General features: G+C 48.1%; 1 long non-coding RNA gene across 1 annotated transcript; it reads right to left on the bottom strand.

Annotated features, from left to right (window-relative positions):
* Positions 1 to 1,241: 1,241 nt before the first annotated feature.
* LOC114923607 lies at positions 1,242 to 3,045 on the bottom strand. The gene is made up of 3 exons (XR_003810673.1): positions 3,011 to 3,045; positions 2,195 to 2,259; positions 1,242 to 1,700 (listed from the first exon to the last, which is right to left on the bottom strand). It is a non-coding gene; the product is annotated as an uncharacterized LOC114923607 (long non-coding RNA).
* Positions 3,046 to 6,610: the final 3,565 nt, after the last annotated feature.

Genomic DNA, 6,610 nt, shown 5'->3' with positions numbered 1-6,610 from the left:
GTCAAAAAACCTCTGGAGTTGAGCTAGGATACGGATGCAAATCCACGTTCAGGGAAGATTTGAAACACGGTTAAAGAATAGCAGCTAGAAGAAATCACAACGCAGCCAAAGTCATCTATTGTTAAATTTTTAACAGCATCAGATGTCTTTGTGGGAGCCCTTTGCAGACGACAAAGCTACGGGTAATCTAAGCCCAACAGCAAGGATGGAACTCTGTGCATGCTCCAGAGCGCTCTCTCCACAGCAGGACTGCTTTGAAACTTTCTTTAGTGGAAAAGTGTTTTGCGAAGTGAATAGAAATGTAATTTTTAAAATCAGCATCGGAAGGGACCTCGGAGGTCTTCTAGTCCAACCCCCTTTTCTCAAGCAGGCCTGTTCTTGAAATGCAGCCCTTTAGAGCAGGCTCGATTTGTCAACCCGTCAGAACGTGGCGTTATCTTTTGGGGGTCCCGTTGTAACTCGAGTCTCTGCGCACACAATGACCTTGCGGCAGTTGTCATACGCAAAATTAATTTCCCCCGCTTCTTTTCTAGTTCAACATCCGTAAAGCCCGCTAAGAATAATTCTAGGGAAGCTTTTGCGTCATTATACAACGTTGCGCCCGAAATGTCTCTTGCTTTTTCACACGTCCACTATCCGTGGTTCCAACCATCTCACCAAAATAGAACGAGGCGTGTTTCTCCTTTCCCCCCATCAGAGACAGGAACACGTGTGAATAATCCCTCTCGTTCATACATTAATTCGACACCTTTGAGTTGCAATAAATTAGGATTCTTTTTTAAGAATGGATGGAAGAGTGTGGTTAAGATTTTTGTGGGGTTTACCACCTTACTCCCTTAGCCAGCGTGAGCCCTTTGATGTAACCCCAAGAAACAGGCTGAGACCTCAGTTTTATTTCAGACTATTTATTTGCAATCCAAGGAACAGAGAAGAAGCGAAAACAATTGTGTAAACCAGGGGTAGTCAACCTTGGCTCTTTTATGACTCGTGGACTTCAACTCCCAGAATTCCTGAGCCAGCTAAGCTGGCTCAGGAATTCTGGGAATTGAAGTCCACGAGTCATAAAGGAGCCAAGGTTGACTACCCCTGGTGTAAACCAACAGAAGAGAATACTTCCAGCTCAGGTTTAAACTACGCGGTCTTTGGTGCTCTCTCAGCCTGGTGGTTTTCTGGCAGACGTTTCGTGACCCAACTAGGTAACATCATCAGCGCTACAAGGGAGTGGGGTTTACTTTTTTTTTTTTTTTAGACAAAAGGGCTTGCTGCCATCAACTCCGACAATCAAGCAATGAACAGCCTAATCAAGGATCTATCAAAACGAAAACACTCTCCCCAACACTGACAGGGCAAGCTACTAATATATAAACAGAGAGCAATGATGATGTTACCTAGTTGGGTCATAAAACGTCTTGAAGCTCAGAAAGCACCAAGGACGCCACAATTACGGAAAGACACACAACTCCCTCTCGGGCGCAACCTCCTGAGCCGATTCCAAACTCCCGCAAGGGCCATCCGCCCGGTAGGAACCAACTGGTTGCGTAGGGTGGATTCCCACCAGGGCTAAGATCAGCAACGGGGGAGTGGGGTCTGGGCCTCAGAGCTGGGAGACGATGTTGCTGGCCAGGCTGCAGGTCAGTCCCGTCCCGTCCTCTTCCACGTTGAGGGACTTCACCATGCTGTCCTCCACCACCATGGAGAACCTGGAAGAAAAGGGGAAGAGAGTGAAACCGGGAGAGCGATGGGAAGAAAAATAATGGGTGGGAAAGATTTTAAGATTTTTCCATTTATTTTCCGGGTTGAGAGGCTGCAGGAAGACCTCAAGGTAGAGCCGAGAAGATTCAACCGGGGTTCAATTCAACGGAGGTGCCCTTGAAGGGAGCCCTTGACTTACAACGGTTCATTTAGTGACCGTTCGAAGTTAACAACGGCACTGAAACGAGGGACTTAGGACCGTTTTTCACACTTAACGACCGTTACAGCCTCCCCCACGGTCACATGATCCAAATTCACACGCATGCATGCCTGGCTGAGGAATTCTGGGAGTTGAAGCCCACAAGTCATCAAAGGGCCAAGTTGGAAGACCCCTGCTGGTAAAGGTTTTGGAAGGGAAGAAATCACACATACACACCACACACACGTATATACAGCACACACATAACAGACAGATACAAAATGCAATTTGCGGTTCTCAGACCTCTTGGATCGATTTGTCCCAAACAACTGCCGGAGAGAGTCCTTGTCAAGCAAGAGATTGGTGGCCTGTGGGAAGAAGCAAAATTGCGGCTGATTTGAGGCAAGTTTGGTCTAGTGGTTAAGGCACCAGGCGAGAAAGCAGGAGACGGTGAGTTCTAGTCCTGCCTTAGACATGGAAGCCAGCTGGGTGACTTTGGGCCCATCACCAGGAGACGGTGAGTTCTAGTCCCGCCTTAGGCATGGAAGCCAGCTGGGTGTCTTTGGACCCATCACCAGGGGACGGTGAGTTCTAGTCCCACCTTAGGCATGAAAGCCAGCTGGGTGTCTTTGGACCCACCACCAGGAGACGGTGAGTTCTAGTCCCGCCTTAGGCATGGAAGCCAGCTGGGTGTCTTTGGACCCATCACCAGGAGACGGTGAGTTCTAGTCCCGCCTTAGGCATGGAAGCCAGCTGGGTGTCTTTGGACCCATCACCAGGGGACGGTGAGTTCTAGTCCCACCTTAGGCATGAAAGCCAGCTGGGTGTCTTTGGACCCACCACCAGGAGACGGTGAGTTCTAGTCCCGCCTTAGGCATGGAAGCCAGCTGGGTGACTTTGGGCCAATCACCAGGAGACGGTGAGTTCTAGTCCCGCCTTAGGCATGGAAGCCAGCTGGGTGACTTTGGGCCCATCACCAGGAGACGGTGAGTTCTGGTCCTGCCTTCAGCACGAAAGCCAGCTGGGTGACTTTGGGCCAGTCCAAGTCCATAATTCCCACACCTGGGGCTCTCCTAGCCGAGCGCCCAAACCCCCACACTGCACCGGGTATTTCCGTACCTTCCCAAAAGCCCCCGTTGGATCAGCCAGCATCCGCACCTGTGAAGAGAAAACAAACCCCAGTGTTTTCCAAAAATCACAACATGGAGCAATTCCTAGCCTCTCCCAACCATGAGTTAGCCTCTTAGCTTCCTCTTCCCCAGTGGAAAACGGGCCAAATTATTTGCAGAAAAGTTTTAAAGGCAAAGAAACAGAAAAGCAGGGAATGCCTGGGCACGATTATACGGCACACCGGGCAAGATTTTCTAAGATTGGGAGTAGCTAAGGGGCAAACCACATACCACGCCGTAATTTGAAAATCAAATTATTTTGCCTTTGGGAAGGGCGGGCAGAGAAGTCAGCGCTGTTCAGTTGCTGAGATGTGTTGGGCAACTTCTGGGAAACTCCACCGGGAGCTCAAAGCAAGCAGCCTGAAAAGCTGTGCCAATTATCCATAAAAATTTCTTTTCTCCCGGGGTTCGGTCTCTGCCCAGCCCTCATGGTTCATTAACTCACATTCTTTGCAATTAACAAGCATCCTGGGCTAGTTAAGAGCCTCCACCTACAGGGACGTGGCCCCGCTGCTCCTACTACTACAGCTAGTCCTCGAGTTACGACGGTTGCTCATTTGTTAAGTGAATCTTGCCCCATTTTAAAACTTGCCTCGCCGCAGATGTTAAGCTAGTAACACAGCTGTTAAGTGAATCTGGCTTCCCCACTGACTTTGCTGATCCCATGACACAGGAACACTGCAACCGCCATCAAGTACAAGTCAGTTGCCAAGCGTCTGGATTTTGATCATGTGATGGGGATGCTGCAATGGTCTTAAGTGTGACAAAAGTCGCTTTTTTCACTGCCGTTGTAACTTCAGCGACCAAACTATTGTAAGTCAAGAACTTCCTCCCGTCTCCAAGGTCATTCTCGCACACCGTTACACCACCCTAACCAACGTGACAGCAGAGAAATAAGAAAGTTGTGGCCAATATCTCTGAAAAACATGGGAAAAAAAATATGTTTTTTTTCCCTCTCTGGCGCATAGAGAATTGTAATTTGGCAGCAACTTTGGTAGNCCCCAGCCAGCATGCTTGAAGATGGGTGGACTTCAACTCCCAGAATTCCCCAGCCAGCATGCATAAAGATGGATGGATTTCAACTCCCAGAATTCCCCAGCCAGCATGCATAAAGATGGATGGATTTCAACTCCCAGAATTCCCCAGCCAGCATGCTTGAATATGGGTGGACTTCAACTCCCAGAATCCCCCAGCCAGCATGCTTGAAGATGGGTGGACTTCAACTCCCAGAATCCCCCAGCCAGCATGCTTGAAGATGGATGGACGTCAACTCCCAGAATCCCCCAGTTAGCAATGTAAAGATTTGCGTTCTCCCTTTAAACGTGTATCTAAAATCCGTGCATTGCTCACCTTGAATTAAGCATCGTTCACGCTGTGCATTCTAACAACGCAAGCCCGAACTTGCTAGTTTTGCAGAAAACATACAATTTCTATAAATATATTTGTTTAGTTAAAATATCAAACAGTGAACTGGGTGCAGGGCCAGCCAGCCAGCCAGCCTGCCTCCAAAACTTGCTTTTCTAATTTTTATTTTTTTTAAAAAAGGCACAAGTGTTTCCATCCTGGCAACTCCACACCCCTCCTCGCCTTTACCGGTGGTGAAAATGTCTGGTTTTGGTTTTGTCTTTTTTAAAGAAAACGGTGGGTCTTTGAAGAGCAAGCCTCCCATAAAAAATGGGGTTTTTAATCTTAGAAATTCTGCACAAGAGACATTGGAGAATTCTGCCGGAAGCTACGAGGGTTCAGCCACGCTAGGAAACCAAGATCTGCTGTCATGTTGTGTGTCTTAGCGCCGCCGGCAAAAGGGTGACTCACATCATTTGCATGACTTGGTGGAGGAAATCTCCATTAACCAGTTTTCGGAAACATTTGCTCGCCTCTCCCTCTCCTTGGAGAAGTTGGTGGAGGCTCCTGCCAACCAGATCCTCCAGCGTCTGCATCTGTGGGACCAAGACATCAAGGCAAGGATGATCCAAAATAGCAGTCTGGGACTCGCTTTACGACTGCCTTGCAGAACATAGTGGCCATAACTCAAGGACTATCTGTAATCGGTTCCTGAGTTTGCCCGGCACATCAAAACCTCAACTATTTAAACCAGCTTATTGTCTCAGCAGACTGGAGATGAGTGTTTATTGGCTAAAACAAATTTTAATGCAAGTGTCTCATCTTTGGGACTCAAGGCTCCATCATCCACACCCTTTTGGTCTGCCTGGAGTCGACGCATTTCAAAACAAAGGTCAACCTAGCTTAGGTTGAGTCTACCGCTTGGGTCTCTGGTCTACTTCTTGACGGTGGGAAGTCAAAATGTGGTGATACAAGGAAGAAGGGAGGACAGATGGGATGGGGGCTCAAAAATAGGAGTGTGGGTTGTCCAACCTTGGTGGGCCTCCAGGCCTCCAAAACTCTTCAGCCCCCAGACCCAAATCCAAAATAAGTCCCCCCCCAATCAAGCTTGTTGATCTACACTATGGAGAGAGTTAAGGATGTCATCAACCAAGTTCAAGGATTTAGATCAATGTCTATCAATGTTGACAACTTGAAGATGGGTGGACTTCAACTCCCAGAATTCCCCAGCCAGCATGCATGCATGCTGGCTGGGGAATTCTGGGAGTTGAAGTCCACCCATCTTCAAGTTGACAAGGTGAAGACATGTTGGTTAGATAGAGTCCTATCAAGATGTCTGTGTCGAGAGAATTCTCTGAACAGCCCATCACAAGTCCAGCCCTGCCCTGAACACTTCCTCCCTGCCCCACAAGTGAGGCTCACCCAGGTGACCAAGGGCCCGGATACGAATTCCTCCATCGCTTCAAGCCCATCTTCATCCATGGTGTGGTCAAGACGATGTCTCCTTCTCCATCTAGGGCTCCTGGAGGCCTTAGGTATGCCTGCGATCGACCGGCATCGTTGGGGTGTTTTACGCCTTCCTTCCGTAATCTGGTTTTTTTTTGGCAGGGGGGGGGTTAAACAGTTGAGGAGGAAGCTGTGTTGCTTCAGTCAAAGCTCTAAATTACATCCTTCGTGGTGTGGTCTTTCCCAACACGGTAGACAGGAAGTCCTCAAAATGAAACTTAGATTGTTGAAACTTCTGCAGGACTCAAAAGAGACGTTAATTTTCACGAGCGACGGCATCAAAGAGAATTTGCTAGGACTAGTTTTCCGAAGCTGGGCTGACTTTTTCTTGACTCGCTGCTGGAAAAAATGACACAAATTGTGGTCAGGGCCCACACAGAGAAGCTCGAATAGTGTCATCACAAGTGTGGTCTCCTGTTTGTCAGCAGGTGTTTTATTTATTGAGTTTGACTTTCCACCACAAACAAATTCAATTCCATTTCTCGGCACGCTTCACTCTGCGTCAAAAAACCTCTGGAGTTGAGCTAGGATACGGATGCAAATCCACGTTCAGGGAAGATTTGAAACACGGTTAAAGAATAGCAGCTAGAAGAAATCACAACGCAGCCAAAGTCATCTATTGTTAAATTTTTAACAGCATCAGATGTCTTTGTGGGAGCCCTTTGCAGACGACAAAGCTACGGGTAATCTAAGCCCAACA

The sequence above is a fragment of the Protobothrops mucrosquamatus genome, unplaced genomic scaffold (assembly GCF_001527695.2).
Source record: "Protobothrops mucrosquamatus isolate PMUCROS unplaced genomic scaffold, P.Mucros_1.0 scaffold4911, whole genome shotgun sequence".
NCBI lineage: Eukaryota > Metazoa > Chordata > Lepidosauria > Squamata > Viperidae > Protobothrops > Protobothrops mucrosquamatus.
This window is presented reverse-complemented; position numbering and strand designations above follow the sequence as displayed.